This window comes from Moschus berezovskii, chromosome 9, assembly GCF_049115385.1.
Source record: "Moschus berezovskii isolate FMDL1 chromosome 9, NW_MosBer_1.0, whole genome shotgun sequence".
Classification (NCBI taxonomy): domain Eukaryota; kingdom Metazoa; phylum Chordata; class Mammalia; order Artiodactyla; family Moschidae; genus Moschus; species Moschus berezovskii.
This window is the reverse complement of record NC_142468.1, coordinates 108,135,998-108,157,597: the sequence shown is the minus strand read 5'-3', so window position 1 is coordinate 108,157,597 and position 21,600 is coordinate 108,135,998. Positions and strand designations below refer to the sequence as shown.

At 42.6% G+C, this 21,600-nt stretch overlaps 1 protein-coding gene across 1 annotated transcript in view; it reads left to right on the top strand.

Annotated features, from left to right (window-relative positions):
* KCNN2 (potassium calcium-activated channel subfamily N member 2) overlaps positions 1-21,600 on the top strand; it is a 173,471-nt gene that overhangs the window by 22,356 nt on the left and 129,515 nt on the right. The gene's annotated exons all lie outside the window — the stretch shown is intronic.

Genomic DNA, 21,600 nt, shown 5'->3' with positions numbered 1-21,600 from the left:
AATATGACCTTTAGTGGAAGAACCATTCAGCTGGGTTGGTGCAGTCACTGGAAGGGTGTTTTGTTGTTTTTTTTCATGCCAGGTCTCCTGTTTCTGAATCTGAGCCTCAGGCTGCAATGAGGTCTGTGTATGTTTTGACCCTGTATTTTCCTATTGCTCTTGCACTCATATGGTATTTGGTGATTATATAAAAAATTAAATGTGATGACTAAGATAGTGATGAGATGAAAGTGATATTTCTTAAAAAATATGCAAAAAGATTGACTACCTGAAGATAAATATGGTCTTAGACAGAAAGATGAGAGAGACAGAGGGGGGAGATACTGGAAGACTTAATAAGCACTGAATGCTTTGAATGGATAGTGGGTAGGAACAGAAGATCCCCTACACTGATGTGGAAATTGTTGAGCCATATAAAATAGAAATCAGGATTTGTTAGCTACATGCTTAATGGCTATTCCTTGGAGAGGTGAAATAACTAATAGGTATCAGAATAATCAATGTGCCAGTTAGGTACCTACTGTGAGCAGGCACTGTGCTGAGTACGTTTATAAATGTTGCCTCATTTTATCTAGATTGTAATTCTTATTCAGCTGCTGCTGCTGCTGCTGCTGCTGCGTCGCTTCAGTTGTGTCCGACTCTGTGCAACGCCATAGATGGCAGCCCACCAGGCTCTGCCGTCCCTGGGATTCTCCAGGCAAGAACACTGGAGTGGGTTGCCATTTCCTTCTCCAATGTGTGAAAGTGAAAAGTGAAAGGGAAGTCGCTCAGTCGTGTCTGACTAGTAGCGACCCCATGGACTGCAGCCTACCAGGCTCCTCCGTCCATCGATTTTCTAGGCAAGAGTACTGGAGTGGCTTGCCATTGCTAGTGAGTAGCAAAGTTGAGAATGAAATTGAGATCCAGGACTTCAAAAGCTCTTTCCTCCTGAAAAATGACCCTTACTTTTAGCTGTGATTTTTATCTGAAATATATAAGTAAAATGCTACTTTCTGTATCAGCTATAATGATAAAATAGAGTAGCTATTTCTTGCAAACAGTGTTCAAGACTTTGGCTCACTTTAATGTAGATGAGGGAGATTTTTTCTCTGAATTTTACAATGTGCTTTACACTTCACCACCGTTGATACAAGGAGACTGTGGAAGAGCAATCTTTATCCATAACTAATCGTTCTATAAAATATGTCATATTTAGTCTTTTTCATCTGTCTCTAGGGGTTGTTCAGAAAGAGCCACAGTGTTGGGATAGAAGCCAGTGTTCAATTAGCCATGAAAGTGAAGGAGAGGATGGGAAGGAACACTGATGACTGTAATAAAATCTGGGTGCTCTATCTGAGCCTGTGTTATATCCATGCTCCACTCTGGGATTCCCATCCTAACCCCCTAATTCAGGTCTTGGACATATTTCCTGAGCGTAGCCTCATGTTCAACCAAACCAAGTGACATCTTGGGAAAGATTTCTTGGGAAGGAGACATGCATTCTAGTTACATGCATTCTAGTTCCTTTCACCATCAACTCCTATTGGTTGGTTGTCCCTGTAGCACAATTTTGAGACTGATTCCTGAGGCTACCTTCACTGTCTTAGGAAGCTGATCTTCATAAATGTGGAGTTCATTTAGTGTGGTGGAATGCTGTACCTCATAACATGCAAGGCATGCAAACTTGTTGCACCATTTGCTGCTCTGGAAGTCAGGGTCTGAAGATGTACTCGCCGGTCAGGCCTTTTGTCTTCTCCAGCCTGCGTGCCTCTGTTGGCTTCTTTCACTTCTGTCCTTCCTCTTCCTTTTTCTTTGCCTCTTTCTTTCCAACCCTTTAAAAAAGTCCTCTCTCCCTTGCTCTGCAACATTGAACAGAAGTTAAATAGAAGTTAAAAATTAAAATGTTAATTTTTTTTTCTTGTATTGTTTCCAATTTGAAATGTACAAGTTCATATTCATCTTGTTGTATATAACTGGTATCAACCATGAGAATCACCTTCACTGCTAATAGTGGATACTGTGCAAGAAAACACACACACAGACACGTACACAGACACACACACACACACACCCATTGGAACTATCCCACGCTATTTGGAGAGCCAAAACTGTGCTCTGCTTTCAGCTTCTTGTGCTTCTGTGTGTTATGTGCTACATCTTTGGCCTGGAATATACTACTTTTGTCCACCTGCCTTTGGTCCTGGCTCAGGTTTCCCTCTGTGGCAAGCTTTTCCTGACCCCATCAGCTGACCTAGTTGCATATCTGTGTTAGCACTGTGTCATGATCTAGTGTGGAATGCTACGATCAAACCACACCGATGAGGCACTTGGGTAATATGTGCTCAGCTGTTTCTGTGTGTCAGGGAGCATGCTAACAGCCATATTTGGATTATCTTACAGCCGTGTGGTAACAGTGAGCTAGGTGTTATTATTTTATTGAGGAAAGGGAAGTATAGGGAGTAAAGAGACTTGCTCAAGATCAATCACAATGCTTGAGTGTGGTGGAGCTTTTTCAACAGAAGTGTAGTTATTGGTTTACACTGATTGTTCTCCCCTGCATTGTGAGGACTTTTCCTTGGCGTCAGGGGCTGTCGCTGATTTCTTTATCTCCACTGTGGCTCAGCTGGCAAAGAGCTGGTAAAGAAGCCGCCTGCAATGCGGGAGACCTGGGTTCGATCCCTGCATTGGGAAGATCTCCTGGAGAAGGGAAAGGCTGCCCACTGCAGCATTCTGGCCGGGAGAATTCCATGGACTGTTGTAGATCCACTAGTGGCTGGCGTGCTGCACAGGCTCAGAATGATGGTTCCATTAAATGTGATTGAAGTCTCACTCATCATGGACTTCCTGATCTTTCGTGTCTGTGAATTTTGGAGTGCGGAAGCATATAATAACCTGGTGTTCTGTTTCGGTGGTTCCTCAGACTTTGTGTATTCCCTGCACGTTTAAAGACCATGTTTCCCCAATTTCACTTACTGGCAGTAGCCCTAGTTTTGAATTCAATGCGTTCAGAAGAGTTATGGAGCTTTAAAAGTCCTGCCCTCTGAAGGATTGAGTGACACTGTTTTTCTCTAGTTCTTAATTTCCATGTCTCTCCTATAAACGCCTACTAAAGAGTCTAATAAGGAACGGCCGATACTGTTTATAAGGCAAAAACTAGTTGGCTTCAATAACCTCTCAGATTGATTTTGACAGGAATTGGTTCCCCTCTCTATTTACCACTGCTGATTTATCCACAAGCTTGGTGATTCTGCTTTTTGGTAGAGAACATTCCTTAAGAAGTAGGTAGATTTTTACATTTCCCTTATTTTCTACAGCCTGCCTTTAGGATGCAGTATTTTAGAAGGACTCCATGTCATTCCCAAGAGCATTAGAACAAAATGGACCAAAAAGAGGTTCTAGAGAACACAAACTTCATTGTGGCCCCTCTGATTATCTCTTTATTGGAGCACCGAGCAAGTGTATTGGCTGGTTTGAATCCAAAGAATACAAATTTGTGATCTTGATTAAAAATCAACTGTACCAGCCGTGCCTGTGTGGTTTTACCACGTGGATGTTCAGAGCTAGTCCCCATGATTCAGACTTAATTACAGGCATGGCTAATTGTAACACATGTGCCACTTATTGTCTACCTTGTTGTGTTTTCAAATCAGCAAAGTAACAGTTAACGTAGCAACGCACAACAGTTGTGAACAAGTAAAGGAGAATGTTTCAAAAAGGAAGTTTTGGGCATTCAACACTAAGCTACAGCTCAGTTCATTTTTCGCTTAACCTTGACTGTCATCAGACTGCGTTGACTGTGTTTCATGAAGCTCCATGCTACCTAACTTAGCAGGCTGAACTTAGAAAAATAAAAATAAACAACTAAAAAAGGTTCTTCCTTGTGGTTTGTACGCAGACTTGGGGCTCTTGTTTCATACGCTGCTGGGATGTGTTCCCAGTTGCTGAGACTCTGAGCAGCCGAGCTTAAAGAACCATGCTGGTGACTTTCTTCTTTTACAGCTTCTCCACTGGTTTCAGCTCCAACAGAGCCTTTTTGTTGTACATGAGAAAGGAAAAGAAGAAAGACTGGCTGGCCCAACGCTGGGAGGAAGCTCTGAGCCTGTATTGAAGAGGGGTTTCTTCCCAGAGGCTCTCTAGGTTTTGTCTGTCAGCAGTGGAGATTTTATTTATCATAGGTGAAACACAGTGTTACAGCCAGAATTGAAATATTCTTCATTTTGCCCCAAGTCTCATTTTATCCCTTCCTTCTCTAGTGACAAGGGCCATTCAGAAATATCTGTGCATTTTTCCAGTCCATGTTTTGATATCTGCACTAAATATACCTGTATTTATGAATGATCTGTAGTATGTGGAATTCTTTACATTTCACAAAGATGTTATGCTGTGTCTTTCATTTTACAACTTGCCTTTTTTTTTTTTCACTCAACACCATATTTTGGATGTCTAGTCGAGTTCAGTTACATTAATTATAGCAACTGCTTTTTGTACCAATTTCTGACATTTACTTTGAGTTCGCAATACTTTTTCATGACTTCTTTCTCCTGTCCTTCCTTATGTTGGGTGATGTGAGGATTTTAATTTATTTTTTCTTTACTTTGTATCAAATATGTATATTTCACAGTATCTGAAGTTAATCAGAATTTTTCTCCTTGGTTCATACTGAATAACAACCCCTGGAGGCCTTCATTTAATCCCATACCTGCATCTGTGTTATTGATATCCAATATTTATAGCTTGCTTTTCTGACCTCATCCAAATTAATCTTTATGATGGTGCGGATAACTAAAATTATTTGAAGTTCTTAGTGTAGGCCTGCAGGTGTGCTTACCGGTTCCTTCCCTCTTCCAGCTCCTTTCTTCTGGGTCCTCTTCCCTTCAGTCCGAGTTTGTAGTATGTTCTTGAGCAGCCAGTCTGCTCTTTATCTTCATCATCTTTTTCACCTTTTCTTCCTCTGAAAGAGATTTTACCTATGTACACAAGACTGGAAAAGGTCAGTCTTCATTCCAATCCCAAAGAAAGGCAATGCCAAAGAATGCTCAAACTACCGCACAATTGCACTCACCTCACACGCTAGTAAAGTCATGCTCAAAATTCTCCAAGCCAGGCTTCAGCAATATGTGAACCATGAACTCCCAGATGTTCAAGCAGGTTTTAGAAAAGGCAGAGGCACCAGAGATCAAATTGCCAACATCCGCTGGATCATGAAGAAAGCAAGAGAGTTCCAGAAAAACATCTATTTCTGCTTCATTGACTATGCCAAAGCCTTTGACTTTGTGGATCACAATAAGCTGTGGAACATTCTGAAAGAGATGGGAATCCCAGACCACCTGACCTGCCTCTTGAGAAACCTATATGCAGGTCAGGAAGCAACAGTTAGAACTGGACATGGAACAACAGACTCATTCCAAATAGGAAAAGAAGAACGTCAAGGTTGTATCTTGTCACCCTGCTCATTTAACTTCTATGCAGAGTACATCATGAGGAACGCTGGGCTGGAAGAAGCACAAGCTGGAATCAAGATTGCTGGGAGAAATATCAATAACCTCAGATATGCAGATGGCACCACCCTTATGGCAGAAAGTGAAGAGGAACTCAAAAGCCTCTTGATGAAAGTGAAAGAGGAGAGTGAAAAGGATGGCTTGAAGCTCAACATTCAGAAAACAAAGATCATGGCATCTGGTCCCATCACTTCATGGGAAATAGATGGAAAAACAGTGGAAACAGTGTCAGACTTTATTTTTGTGGGCTCCAAAATCACTGTGGATGCTGATTGCAGCCATGAAATTAAAAGACGCTTACTCCTTGGAAGAAAAGTTATGACCAACCTAGATAGCATATTAAAAAGCAGAGACATTACTTTGCCAACCAAGGTCCGTCTAGTCAAGGCTATGGTTTTTCCTGTGGTCATGTATGGATGTGAGAGTTGGACTGTGAAGAAAGCTGATCGCCAAAGAGTTGATGCTTTTGAACTGTGGTGCTGGAAAAGACTGTTGAGAGTCCCTTGGACTGCAAGGAGATCCAACCAGTCCATCCTAAAGGAAGTCATTTCTGAATGTTCATTGGAAGGAGTGATGCTGAAGCTGAAACTCCACACTTTGGCCACCTGATGCAAAGAGCTGACTCACTGGAAAAGACTCTGATGCTGGGAAGGATTGGGGGCAGGAGGAAATGGGGATGACAGAGAATGAGATGGCTGGATGGCATCACCGACTCGATGGACATGAGTTTGAGTGAACTCCGGGAGTTGGTGATGGACAGGGAGGCCTGGCGTGCTGTGATTCATGGGGTCGCGGAGAGTCGGACATGACTGAGCGACTGAACTGAACTGAACTGATACAGGTATACAGACTGACCCTTATTTTCTTTAGAACTTTGAAGAGGTTAGTCAGTTATTCTGTATCAATTTTTATCAGTCTAGATAGAAACATTTCTAAAATTCGGAGAGAGGTATCATAACTCTGCATACGCCTGCCTTCCAAGAGAGAATCAGTCAAAACTCAGTCATCGTTCAAGGCAGGAGTGTTACTGGAACGGGAGACTGTGTGTCGTAATGCAGTCGTGGCCTTTGGGTGACTGAGCTGTGCAAGAATGTGTGGTCTTTCGTTAAATGAGTTAAGACTGCAGGCTTTTTTGAGACCTTGTGTCTGCTTTTTGTGTGCATGTGTATGTTTATTGTGTGTTGTATATATCTTTTCTCTCTGCCAACACTTCCTGCTACAACTGATTGACTAAATGTAATAATTCTCTTCCTTTAATCTGCTGTTTCCTTCCTTATTGTATATCGTTTGTTTCTCCTTAGCTGAAAGCTGCTGCTGCTGCTGCTAAGTCGCTTTAGTCGTGTCCGACACTGTGCGACCCCATAGACGGCAGCCCACCAGGCTCCCCCGTCCCTGGTCCCTGGGATTCTCCAGGCAAGAACACTGGAGTGGGTTGCCGTTTCCTTCTCCAATGTGAGAGTGAAAAGTGAAAGTGAAGTCGCTCAGTCATCTGACTTGTAGCGACCCCATGGACTGTAGCCCACCAGGCTCCCCCGTCCCTGGGATTCTCCGGGCAAGAACACTGGAGTGGGTTGCCATTTCCTTCTCCAATGTGAGAGTGAAAAGTGAAAGGGAAGACGCTCAGTCATCTGACTTGTAGCGACCCCATGGACTGCAGCCCACCAGGCTCCTCCGTCCATGGGATTTTCTAGGCAAGAGTACTGGAGTGGCTTGCCATTGCCTTCTCCTAGCTGAAAGCTAGTGCCCTACATAACCAGACTTGTCGATAATACATGGGTTTGTTTGATATTGTTGTCAGTGTTGTCTGTATTTTCTTCCTAAAATTGTTTTATAACTGGCTGAGTATGCGATGAGCAGCCATAGATTTGTTTTGTATGCAAATCTGAAGCTGGAGTGCCTAGGTTCATATCCCAGACCCATACCTCAGCACCATATAACCCTGATTCATCCTCTAACCCTTCAGTTCCCTCATTACTAAGGGAAAGATGGAAATTGTATCTACTCTTTTGAGATAAGTATTTAATATGAATTGATACATGTACACATACACACGAGGGGCAGGGAGGCCTGGTGTGCTGCAGAGAGTTGGACATGACTTGGATACTGAGCAACAACACACACATACAGGTTTGAGCAGGGCCAGGCGCTAGTAACAGGTGGTAACTTACGCACACTTCCAGACGGCTGTTAAGTTTCATCTCGAGTACTGTGTGCACTTTGAGGTTCTATTCAGCTGAAGTTTTTACCAAATATTCAGGATGAAGAATATCTAACTTGGAGAAAAGCTAAACCAGGAAGAGGTCTATTTCTGTTACCCCAGGGCATTGAATATAATGTGTAGTTTTATTTAAGTGTTTGCTTCTGCCAGTGAAGCAGGAGGTCTGAGGAGCTGCTGTCATCTAAATCATCAGGGAACAGAGGTGACATTTTAGAATTCCTAATGTAAATTTAAGCGTTTATTTGCTTTATAAATGTTTGATTTGCATCTAACTTTTCAGTTCAGCCTGCTGCCCCCATCAAATGATGTGAATTCTGGATGACCTGAACTTTTACTCCAGGCTTCTCCTTAGCTCACCATTTGACCGTGACCGCGTTCTTTCAATTGCTCATGCTTTAATTGTACTGTTATAAGGGCAAATGAACTAATACATGTGCACAGGCTTTTAGCTTGTTTTTTAAAGTGCTTCAAATAACTAAGGTGATGATACTACATTTTAGCTATGTAGCAATAATTGCTGTAATGCTTCTAATAAAAAATGTACAGTTTTCACTTCAGATTAAATTTTTAGAATCAACGAATTCATTCATATTCAGCTATTTTTTGGCTTTAAGACTTACCATGTTTATTTTATTTTACTTGTTCTTGTTGTTGTTTAGTTACTAAGTCATGTCCAATTCTTTGCAACCCCATGGACTGCAGCACACCAGGCTTCCCTGTCCTTTATTATCTCCTGGAGTTTGCTCAAACTCATGTTTTTTGAGTCAATGATGCCATCCAACCATCTCATCCTCCGTCACCCTCTTCTCCTCCCACCTTCAGTCTTTCCCAGCACCAGGGTCTTTTCCAGTGAGTCAGTTCTTCACATCAGGTGGCCAAAGTATTGGAGCTTCAGCTTCAGCATCAGTCCTTCCAATGAATATTCAGGGTTGATTTTCTTTAGGATTGACTTGTGGTTTATTCCGTATCAACTCCCAAAATGATGTCAGGACGCTTACAAAAATTTATAGACACTTAGACCGGCATGTCAATGAAACATTAGTGAAAAATTGACCCTGGAGGGATTTTGTTACAGTTTTTTGTCTACTCTGATTTTGATTTTCATCCTTTCCGATACTGTTAATATCACCACTGGTATCAATATCTGTGTCCGTCTCTTCTTATTCTCCGTTCAGTTAGGTAGGATTGCCTTCATTGGAGGCTACCTATTGACCCACTACAGAAATGAATTATTGTGAAATAAACTATTATTGTTTACCACTGTCTCATTGAGTTGTCCGTCAGTCCTGTGAGAGACTAGACCTTCTGAACAGATGATGAAATTGAGGCTTAGAAACTTTAAGTGGTTTTGCTGAGGTCAGGTATAGTCAATGGTGAAAGGTCAGAGTGAAGGCTAGATCTGCCCAAGTCCAGGAGATTCTAGAGCACAGCCTTCCAAGCCGTACACCTTCCTGCCTTCCATCATATCACTTTTGTTGAGAGAACCGAAAGGGAAAATATAATTATTCTATCTTTATGGAAGTTAAAAAGAAATTTTTAGATACAGTTTGCATGAATTCCAAGACAGTGAATTGCCCAGTAATACATCAGCACATGTAAAATGCCTGAGTGGGCCCACAGAAGGTGTGGGCCTGTTGAGAGAAGCCATGTAAAAGGGGGATACGATTTTAAATAAGTTTTAAGAGCAGCAGGGCATGGATTTTTGATAACCTTAAATTACTAGACCACATTGGACTAGTGTAAGATTTTGGTCTGTAGACATAGCTCTTGTCTAAGTCAGAAAAGGAGAATTCAGAAACATTTGAAGTTTCTATACCGTCTCTCAATAATGACTTTCATTTAATCCATTTTTCCTTTTGCATTTCCCTTCCTCCTTTTCCATGATGACTTTCTCGTTTTTAAAAGTTAGTACTTAATTTATATTCTTGCCCCACTTGAAGATTCTTTGGAATATTATTACTTATTCATGGGGTCATTTTTACCGGGGTCTGCCGAGTGTGTTATTGCCTCATGATAATCATGCAAGATTGACTTTACCTTAAATTTTAGTAGATGAGCAACTTGAGATTTAGAGAGACTATTTATCTTGCCCAAAACCGCTAGCTAATAAGTGGTCAAGTCAAAAATTAAATCCAAGCTTCACTGGCTCCAAAACATCTGTGTGTATTTCCTATGAGTCAAACAATGACATCAGGGTCTTTTCAAATGAGTTGGTTCTTCACATCAGGTGGCCAAAGTATTGGCGTTTCAGCTTCAACATCAGTCCTTCCAATGAACATTCAGGACTGATTTCCTTTAGGATGGACTGGTTGGATCTCCTTGAAGACCAAGGGATTCTCAAGAGTCTTCTCCAACACCACAGTTCAAAAGCATCAATTCTTTGGTGCTCAACTTTCTTTATTAGTCCAACTCTTATATCCATATATGACCACTGGAAAAACCATAGCTTTGACGAGACGGACCTTTGTTGGCAAAGTAATGTCTCTGCTTTTTAATATGCTGTCTAGATTGGTCATAACTTTTCTTCCAAGGAGCAAGCGTCTTAATTTCATGGCTGCAGTCACCGTCTGCAGTGATTTCGGAGCCCAAGAAAATAAAGTCAGCCACTGTTTCCACTGTTTCCCCATCTATTTGCCATGAAGTGATGGGACCAAATGCCGTGATCTTAGTTTTCTGAATGTTGAGCTTTAAGCCAACATTCACTCTCCTCTTTCACTTTCATCAAGAGGCTCTTTAGTTCTTCACTTTCTGCCAAAAGGGTGGTGTCATCTGCATATCTGAGGTTATTGATATTTCTGCTGGCAATCTTGATTCCAGCTTTTGCTTCTTCCAGCCCAGCGTTCCTCATGATGTACTCTGCATATAAGTTAAATAAGCAGGGTGACAATTTACAGCCTTGACGTACTCCTTTCCCAATTTGGAACCAGTCTGTTGTTCCATGTCCAGTTCTAACTGTTGCTTCCTGACCTGCATATAGATTTCTGGGAAAGATTAAAGGCAGGAGGAGAAGGGGACAATAGATTATGAGATGGTTGGATGGCATCACCAACTCAATGGACATGAGTTTGAGTAAACTCCAGGAGTTGGCAATGGACAGGGAGGTCTGGCATGCTGCAGTCCATTGGGTCACAAAGAGTCGGACATGACTGAGCGACTGAACTGAACTGATACAATTTAATATTCTGAGCAGCTGGTTGATATTTAAAAGGCATGAACAAAACCCTCCCAAGAAGTAGCCCTGCCACTCAATAGTTACCATATATACTTTAAATTCTAATATTTGGTATACATCCCTTTTGAAATATTGGCTGCTCTCTCCATTAAGTGTCTTGTTGTTCAGCCACTCAGTTTGTGTCCAAATCTCTGCAAACCCGTGGACTGCAGCATGCCCAGCTTCCCTGTCCTTCATTATCTCCTGGAGTTTGCTCAAATTCATCTCCATCGAGTCAGTGATACTGTCCAACCATCTCACTCTCTGTGGTCCCCTTCTCCTCCTGCCTTCAGTTTTTCCCAGCATCAGGGTCTTTTCCAGTGAGTCAGCTCTTCACGTCAGGTGGCCAAAGTATTGGACCTTCAGCATCAGCATCAGCCCTTCCAATGAGTATTCAAGGTTGATTTCCTTTAGGATGGACTGATTTGATCTCTTTGCAGTCCAAGGGACTCTTGAGAGTGTTTAAGTTGATGATTATTCCTTATTTTTATGGTGGTGGTTTAGTCGCTAAGTTGTGTCCAACTCTTGCAACCCCATGGACTGTAACCTGCCAGGCTCCTCTGTCCATGGGATTTTCCAGGCAAGAATAAATACTGGAGTGCTTGCCATTTCCTACTTCAGGGGATCGGACCCATAAACCGAACCTGCGTCTCCTGCATGGACGGGCAGATTCTTCACCATTGAGCAAGCTAGGAAGCCAACACAGCGGTTGATGGTATATTAAAGTTAAATGCACACATACTTTCCTCTGTTTTACAAAAAACTAATAGTGGCTTAAGCAAATAGAGTCTGTGGTTGCTGACTCAGTGGCTCCAGATGTCAGGGATGGCATGACTGTGATTCTTTTCACCTTTTCCTTATGATCATACGATAACTTCTGCAGACCCTGACATCACCTCTTTTTGGGGTCAGGAGAACGGAATGAAGTGTCCTTTGCCAGTAAGATATCATTTTTATCCAAAAAAGCCAAGATATTCTAGTGAGTGCCCCTGCTTATGATGTCTGGTCATGACTATATCACATGGCTACACGTACCTGCAAAAGAGTCTGGGAAAGTGGACATTTCTGTAATGGAGATGGAAAAGAGAGAAGAGGGAGGGCAGTGGCACAGTGTTGGCCCTAATGTATGCTGACTGTTTATTTCATCATTAGAACTACTTTCAGAGACGGCAAATAGCATTATCTCCATTTTACAGAGGACAGAAGAAATATGTCCATGAAGTTCACATGACTTCCTGAGGTCCTGTAACAAGTTAGACCATCTGGAAGCTAAGCCTGGCTTTCCTACGCTCCAGTCCAGCTCTTTACACTCTCCCCCCAGGGAGGAGTTAGCAATTCATTGATTAATATTTTAGTGCAGCAGTTTGGAAATCCTCTTTCTTGGATGCAGAAAGCTCTCAGTACAGCATGAGTGCACGGGACTGCCAGGGTGGGCAAGAGGCTCTAAAAGCAAGAAAGGCTCCAGGGTGGATGATAAGGAAATCTTCCCAGTTTTGCTCAGCAGTGAACCCAGAATATGAATTCTAAACATAGCTTTTCTGGTTTTTCCTCCTCCAGTCCGGAGCTGAGGGTCTTGGCAGGAATCTCAGTGAAACCACTGACACTTGTTTGTTCTTTGACCTAGTCTATGGCAGGGAGTTGTGGTCTGAATTCTTCATTGATTTTGTCTTGTACTGTGCTGTGCTTAGTTGCTCAGTTGTGTCCGACTCTTTGCATCCCCATGGACTGCAGCCTGCCAACCTCGTCTGTCCTTGGGGATTCTTCCGACAAGAATACTGGAGTGGGTTGCCATGCCCTCCTCCAGGAGATCTTCCCAACCTAGGAATCGAACCCAGGTCTCTAACATTTCAGGCGGATTCTATATTGTCTGAGCCACCAGGGAAGCCTGTGAATACTGAAGTGGGTAGCTATCCCTTCTCCAGGGGATCTTCCCGACCCAGCAATCGAACCAGGGTCTCCTGCGTTGCAGGTGGATTCTTTACCAGCTGAGCTACCAGGGAAGCCTGATGCCATAATGAGCAGATCCTCATTATTTGTCTTACCTCTTTAGTGACTTTTCACTTTATTTCATCCAAAAGTTGGTTTCTGAGTCAGGACTCTCTTTTTTGCATGAACACATTTTGTGCATTTTCCTTTGGGCCACTGTCCCCTTGATATCCAAGAACTCAGCTTGGAAGTTCTTAGTCCTGAGTGATATGAAGAGTCCAGGCAACGGAAGGGGAAGAAGGGGGAGGTACCAGGGGCCCGTTTATGATGGAGCCGCCTCTGTATTTTTCTCAGTGCCTTCTTCCTGCCTCTCTTTTGGCAGTTTCCGCCGGCACAGTAATTCTTCATTTATATTTCACTTCCTTATCGAACACCAAGAGGCTTTTGAATCTTTGCATCCATAGAACCTTGCAAGCAGAAGCATTCAGTAACGGAATGAACAGCAGAACTTGGCCTTATTGAATATTTGGTTTAAAGGTTAACCAAGAAGCCTTATTTATTTTTTGTTCATGTTGTTGAAAACAGTTATGTAATGTAACGGTTCAAGGTTTTGCCTTGGTAAGCAGAACGGTTTCGATGTAAATCGTATTCAATGCGTTTCATGTCTGTAGATTATCACTGTGAATGTCAGTTACTGCTTTCTAGTTTATCAGGTTTGTACACATAAACTATTTGTCAGGGCTGCAATTGAAGGTCTGATGAACTCAGTCGTTCTCCTTTTCCCTTCCTCTCTTCTTTAGTCATTTCCCTTACTTTCGTTATTAATTAACTTGCATTTATTCATTCACATGATTCCACAATAAGAGTATTTTTTAAAATGTATAATTGACAGTCTCCCTTCCATTTCTCATCCCTAGCCACTCAGTTTACCTCCACTAAGCAACATTTATCAGTAAGTTCTAGAATATTCTTTCAGATATTTTATGCACATACAAATATGAATATATGTTCTCCTATTAACAAAGCTACACAAATAGCATATAGAATGCTTTTATTGTTGTTGTTTAACTGAGTGGCTTAATAGGCCCTTTCCTTGAATAATATATAACAATTTTATCATCTTTCCTAAACAGCCTACTGATCCATTTTGTGGACATCTCTAATTTGTTTAACCCTTTTCCCTATTAGTGGATATTGAGATTATTTCTAGTCTTTTGCTACTACACAATCTATGCTATAAAAATATCCATACATGTTTATTCTCACATATGTAAATATGTCAATAGGACAGATTTCATCTAAGAAAATGAAATTGCATGGCCAAAGAACAGTACATTTATAACCTGATAAATTGCCCTCCCTGGGATTGTACTGATTTACACTTCCACCCACAGTGTGTGAGCATCCCTGTTTGTCCACACCTTCATTAGCATAGTGTGTTATAAAACTTTTAGATGTTGTTCAGTATGACAGGTCAAACTCATGGTATCATATTTTCCCTTTAGGATTGAAGTTGAGCCTTTTTTTTTATAGGTTTAAGAACTATTTCTATTTCCTTTTCCATGATCTATTTTTCTGTTGTTCTGCTCATCTCTTTCATAAGGAAATATAGGAAATTTTATACAATTAGGGAAATTAGTTTTTTTTTGTGGTAACAGTTATGAAGAGTTTACCCATGTTTTCGTGTTTGTCTTTTTATTCTCTTTATTATAGTTTTGGCCAGGTGCAGAAAGCAAAAAGATTAGTGTAGTCAATTAAAAAATGTATCAATATTTTCTTTTAAGACTCTGGTGTTTCTGTCAGAGTTAAAAGGCTTTCCTTACCATAATAAAGAACGCTGTGAAAAAGAAAATACATATACATGTATAACTGGATCACTTTTCTTACAGCTAAAACTAACACAATATTGTAAATCAATACATCTATAAAAAGTGAATGAATAATTTAAAAGGCCTTCCTTTTACTGAGCTTGCAAAATAATTGTTACATGATTTCTTCTATTATGTTTGTAGTTTCAGTTCAGTTCAGTTCATTTCAGTCGCTCAGTCGTGTCCGACTCTTTGCGACTCCATGAATCACAGCACGCCAGGCCTCCTTGTCCATCACCAACTCCCGGAGTTCACTCAGACTCATGTCCATCGAGTCGGTGATGCCATCCAGCCATCTCATCCTCTGTCGTCCCCTTCTCCTCCTGCCCCCAATCCCTCCCAGCATCAGAGTCTTTTCTAGTAAGTCAGCTCTTCTCATAAGGTGGCCAAAGTATTGGAGTTTCAGCTTTAGCATCGGTCCTTCCAACGAACACCCAGGACTGATCTCCTTTAGAATGGACTGGTTGGATCTCCTTGCAGTCCAAGGGACTCTCAAGAGTCTTCTGCAACACCACAGTTCAAAAGCATCAATTCTTCGGCACTCAGGTTTCTTCACAGTCCAACTCTCACATCCATACATGACCACTGGAAAAACCATAGCCTTGACTAGACGGACCTTTGTTGGCAAAGTAATAGTTTCATTTTTATATCTAAATCTTTCATCCACCTGGAATTTTTCTTGATATATTTGGTGTGAAGCATCCATTCAACTTTATGTTTCTCTAGTCGGCTATGTAGTTGTCCCCAAATCATTTTTTAATAAACTGTGTTTTCCTCACTGATTTGATGGTCTGCCTTATAATACTGTGAATGTCCTGGTATGTTGGGTCTAGTTTGGTCTAGTCTCCTGTACTGTCCCATTGGCCTCTCAGTGAGTTTATGTCCCAGTCCGACATGGTTTCAATCATTAACTTGTTTAATAATCTATCAGAACTGCTTCTCCGTCTTACTCTTTCTTTTCAGAGGTTTTTTGTTTGTTTGTTTGGTTGGTTGGTTGGTTATTTTACCTATACTTACTTTCTTAACGAATACATGCCTAAACTAATTTTATTCAGAATGATTTTCGGGCACCACTTCTGTGCTGAGCACTGCTGTGAAATCTCTACTGGAAAGGAACCTTGATATATAAGACACTGTCCCGAAATCAGACCAGAGAGCTTTCACCTCACTGAAGAGAAAGAGCACGTGTCGAAGGTGGCCCCCTCCCCCCATGTCCATGAGTCTGTTCTCTATATCTGCCTCTCTGTTCCTGCCTGCACACAGGCTCGTCTGTACCATCTTTCTAGATTTCATACACACGTGTTAATACATAATATTCGTTTTTCTGAAGAACTGAGAGGGTAGGATTGACATATATACAGTGCCGTGTGTAGACAGATAACTTGTGGGAAGCTGTGTAGCACAGGGAGCCCAGCTCAGTGCTCTGTGATGACCCAGAGGGATGAGTTGGAGGGCTGGGGGAGGTTCACGAGGCCGGGGGATATATAGCTGATTGACTTCCTTGCACAGCGGAAACGAACACAGCATTGAGCGCAGTTATTCTCCAATTAGAAGGCGGCTGAGGCATTGCCGCTTAGTCCCTCTCTCTCCTCAGCTGGCTAAGCCGAGGTCCTTGTGCCAGCACGTGACCTGATCACGTGACAGGCCTGTGCCACCCTCTTTTTGCTGCTGACTCTTGCTCCCAGGTCATCGTGGACAATGAGCCTGAAGTAGATTGTGTGTTGGATATCTGAGCAAATGGAAAGCAGTTGCAGTGGAAAGCTTGTGATGGGATATATTTGGAGAGCATGTCCTGGTATGCCTACACGTTACTTTACTCTGGCAACGACCATTAATCACAGCCCTAGAGTTAAAGTAGATGAAACCGTCATGCTTTAGCCCTAGAATCTTTCTTTGATCAACATCAAAATGAAAAATGAATATAGAAATGGTTTAATATCTGTCATTTTGACTACTCTAACTCCCCCACAGTTAGCTTAAAAGAGATCGTCTGTGTATTATATGGGTCATATTGAATGTAATGGGAATGTTTTTACAGTTGGATTTTCATTCTTGACCTTGAGTCACTTGATGAAACTTTAGAGTGTTTTCTTATTCTGTATAGAATATTGGGTGCCTTATCATAGCTCTGAACCTGGTAAATATTATTTGACAGTTTATAATTGACAGCCCTCACCCTTGACTCTAAAAATACTTTCTTTTCTTCCTGCTTCACAGACAGGCTTGGCTCTCCAGCTGCCCTCCACATTTGGGGTTCCTCAGAACTTGCCCCGTGTCCTGTCCTCTTCATTTCCTCTAATTTTTCTTTTGATCTCATAAAACTACCTAAATACTGATGCCTTCCAAATTTATTTCAATAGTCCAAAGTTCTCCTCTGAGTGACTTGCATATCCTGCTGCCTACTTGGCATCTATACTCAAATGACAGTGGCCAAAATGGAACCTCCCCTGCTCCCCGTGTCCAGCCCATTATACTCAGGACGTGGCACAGACATCAATTGTGTTTGTCAGAGTAGAAGCTCTGTCGTCTCTGACTCTCTTTTTCTGAATCACTCCCACATTCAACCCATCAGCAAGTTCTAGCTAGATCTCCAAAATAGTTCTCTAGTGCACCCACTGTATTCATTTCCATGGCAACCCTCACTGATCCTGGTCCAGGTCAGGGGGATACTACCTACCAGTCAGATGCGATAGAACTTCCTGACTAGTATCCTCCCTTGTAAACTCTGGTTTAATCTGTAAATCACATCATGTCGCTCCTTGCCGAACACTCTAGCAGATTCAGCATCCTTGGACTTCAGCCCAGTCTTGACGCTGTGGCCGTCAGGGCCCACATGTCTCTCCACCCTTGTCACTTCATACTCGTCTCCTTTCTCTCTGCCCCTTGACCTGCCCTCTGGTTTCTTACATTTCCCTAAGCATGCTGAGCTTTTGTAGTCTATGGCCTGTGCACGTGCTGTCTCCTCTGCTGTTTACATGACTGGCTCTTCTCTTTTTCCAGATGTTGCCTTAAGTGCTACTTCTCAAGATGTCTTCCCTGATGACCACACCTGCTATCACCTCCAATTTATCATTCTCTATTTCATCTCTTGTTTGTTTCCTTCATGGCAGTATACACAGACATAATTACTTTAGTAAATTGCTTTACGTCTGCCTCTTTGATTTTGTTTTTCTTTCTTGGTGAGAGTTAGTTCCACAGGGCAGACTCTCTGCTACAAATCCTGCCTTGTGGCTAATACGTGGCAGAATGCCTGGCACATAGTGAGTATTCAGCACCCTGAATACTTAGTGAATAAATGAAAAAAAACAAAGGAATAAGCAGCTATTAAGGATGAGGGGTAGGTGAAGAGTAGAAGGAATTATTTCTTTCTTTAGCACTGAAGTATGTACTGTGATAAAACCAACAATTCAAATAATTTCAGGTATGGATTAAACCCCTGATGGTAAAAAGCAACTACACGATAGAAAATTTCTCTGGGGACATTATTGAACATGCTGTCAAATTGCAAAATTATGCTGCTGCAATGACTTAGCATTTAATAGGGTGTGTTCTCTACAAATTTGGAGAATATCATAGATTTATTTCACTTGTGTTCAGTGTTAGTGTTCTCATCTCCCTTGAGCATGCTCAATTAGCATTAGGATCTGTCTAGTGATTCGGGTAATCAATATTAACTGAGAAACAGCAAGGCAGTTCATTTTCCAAGTGTTTATAATTCTTTACCAGATAGACATGAAGCCTCGCAGACGAGTAGAGTGACAGTCTGACAAAGAAGTCCTTATTGTCCTCGGTGGTGGCAGCTATAAGGGGCACACAGAGATCACGGTGGGACAAAAGGGGGAGACTTGCAGATTTGTCTCGGCCTGGGCAGTGTCCTAGGGAGTGTCCTAGGGAAGGTGAGACTGTGGAGTTTGGTCTTAAAGGAATAAGAATTTGCTCAGTGGAAAGACTTTCCTTAAGACAGAATGGACAAGGACAGGGAAACGTGACTGGGGTAGGGTGTTCTGAAATTTGCAACCAGAGGGAAATGTCAGAGGAGAAATAGGCAATGAGTTTGAAGAGATAGGCAGAAGCAGATTGCTGAATTGACAGGAGGAGGGTGGCTTGGAATGGTTTTAATCTTGATAGCAGTAGGGTTATATAATGTCCATTTTCAGAAGGCCACGGGGGGATGGGTGATGGCTTCCAGTAGGAGAAATCTGGTTGTAGAGGTAAAAGGCATGGAAGAGGTCCTCCTGGAAAGTACAGAAAGAAGAGTCAGAGCTGAAGCTCAGTAGAGAAGGGACTCGAGAATGGTTGTAAAGGAAAAGGGCTGTTTTTTTTTTTCAGGAAAATGAGACAGATTCTTCAGAATAGCAGCAAATTTTTTGAAAAAAACAATGTCACACAAGCCAAGAGAAGAGATCTTTTTAGGAAGGAAGAAATGATTAATATCAGATCAAGTGAGATAAAGATTAAGTTGGAAGAACTGGAGTTCATAATGAAGGTGTTTTGACTGACCCTTAGGCAGCTGTATTGGTGGGGTGATGGGTGATGAGGATGAAAGCCCCACGGAGGTGTTGGGGCTGAAAGAAAAGTGAGAAAGTGAAGACTACTTAGGGCAGACACAGAGCTGGCGGGGACTCTGTGTTGAAGTGAAGTGAAGGCATTCAGTCATGTCTGACTCTTTGCGACCCCATGGACTGTGGCCTACAAGGCTCCTCTGTCCATGGAATTTTCCAGGCAACTGGAATGGGTTGCCATTTCCTCCTCCAGGGGATCTTCCTGACCCAGGGATTGAACCCGGGTGTCCCCTAGTGCAGGCAGACACTTTACCATCTGAGCCACCAGGGAAGTCCTTGTTTGTGTTGCTCTGATTTTAATGAACGGCGGGGATTTGAACTTGCTTGCATTGTCTGCTGAGAGGGAGAAAGCACAGGAACTGGGCTGTCGGTGGAGGGGGACTGGATTTCGGCGGAACATCGCTGTAAATAGTTGGAACAGAAGAGAGTGGGAATAAGGAGAAAAGGGTGAGATGTAGGTGAGCTTGTGGCTGAAGTATAAAATAGAGGTGTTTCTGATACTGAGGGCAAGTGGACTGACAGGAACAAAATTGGCCCTGCAAGGAAAAGACTCCTGTCTGGAGCAGAAGCTGTAGGGGTCGGGGGATGGTGGCAGAGACGCTGAGGGTTCAGCTGGCACCGAAGGCACACGCCTGTGGCGGGCCCAGCCTGCCCGTCCCTGATGGAAAGTTACCGGGGCAGGTCCACCAGAACACGAGGGAGAAGGCTGCTGAGGACACCGATGGCACAGTGGTTGCAGTGCTGGGAAGGAATGGCGTGAACCAGCCTCGTTCGGAAAGTGAGCAGAGAGGGCGATGGAAAGGCCTGGAAAGAGGGGGTAGCCTGCCTGAGGCCAGAGGACCAAGTGCTCTGGGAGTGCTGGGGGAGGACCAGGAAAAACAGGAGCCTGGAAGCACCGTGTCAGCATCATGCATCGCTTTACCGCTCACCTCCGAAGGCACTCATTCCTCTGATGCTGCTGTGCCCAGAAGGGCGTGGGGAAAGCCCGTCCTGGAATCGTGCTGAGAATCTGTAGCACAGCTTCTGTCTACGCGGTGTCGTGGTGCGTATGTCTCCTTTTGGGGGTGGACTTGGCTTGTTCCCAAGTCATTCAGAGCCCTGTGTGGTGAAGAAAGGAGACAAACGGGGTGATATCATTTTCAGTAGAAATGGAAACGTACACTTAAATAACAGTACTGTTTTTCTTACGTGACTTACACTGGCCCTTGATAGCACTTTATCAGGAGCAGTGATAGCGTCTCTAGAGTGTATAGAGCCTCTCAAAGTAGCTAGTTGGAGGAAGACATCCTTTTGGACATAAGCATCTTAAGAGATTTGGGGTTCACATTCCTGAAGAGTTACAGAGTATCCTGTAAATACTCACTGATAAACAGTTCAGAAGTCTTCTACCATTATATGTATACAATCTTTTCCATATCTTTATTATTGAAATCTTTTATGCCAGTGTGGTATTGAAAGTGGTGAACTGCACAAGAATATTTCTGTGGCCAACTTAATGGCTTTATTTATGATCTGTTTCTTTCTTGGAAACTGGAAAGTCTAATTTTTACTGTCTCTTAGCATTTATTTATCAAACCCTCTGAGTTCCCTAGGTAGAAAGCTAATGACAAAGGCATACAGAAAACCATATGTTGCCATAACTTAATTTGTTGAAAATTTGCTAAGAGATACTGCTTATTCTCCAACTTTTTTGAAGTACCAGAAAGAAGTGATCATTTGGTCCTCAAATTCCTGTCCTTGCAAGTAACACTGATGTGTTTGAATAACAGTATGGGCAGTAGCTGTGACCTGCAGGACAATTAACTTAGAATGGGAATTTGTTACCATCTAAGTGCTGTGGGGAGGAGGAGAACTTGGCAACCCATTCCAGTATTCTTGCCTGGAGAATTCCATGGACAGAGGAGACTGATGGGCTACAGTCAATAGGATTGCAGAGTCGGACACGACTGAAGCAACTTAGCATGCAAGTGGTGGGGAGATGACTATTTTGACTCCAGAGGAACAGAGATCATAGAATCCAATCATCATGAAGATCTGCTCAGCCAACTTCCTTTGCAACTCACTTACCTGAGAACGCACTGTTCTCACTTGGGTTGCTTTCATCTCATGCTTTCTACAGATATTGGCTACCTACCAAAAGGCAAAGAATATGTCATCTTTCTCAGTGGGAGAGCACTGTTGGCATTCTGGGCAGACAGGTCTGTTTTGTGCGTGGGACTCTCAGAACTACAGTGAGCTTGGCACCGCTGGCCTCCTGGCTCTAAATGCCAGCAGCCTTCACAAGTCACGGTGGCAGTCAGAAATGTCACCACACATTTCCAGATGCCTCTGGTTGTTT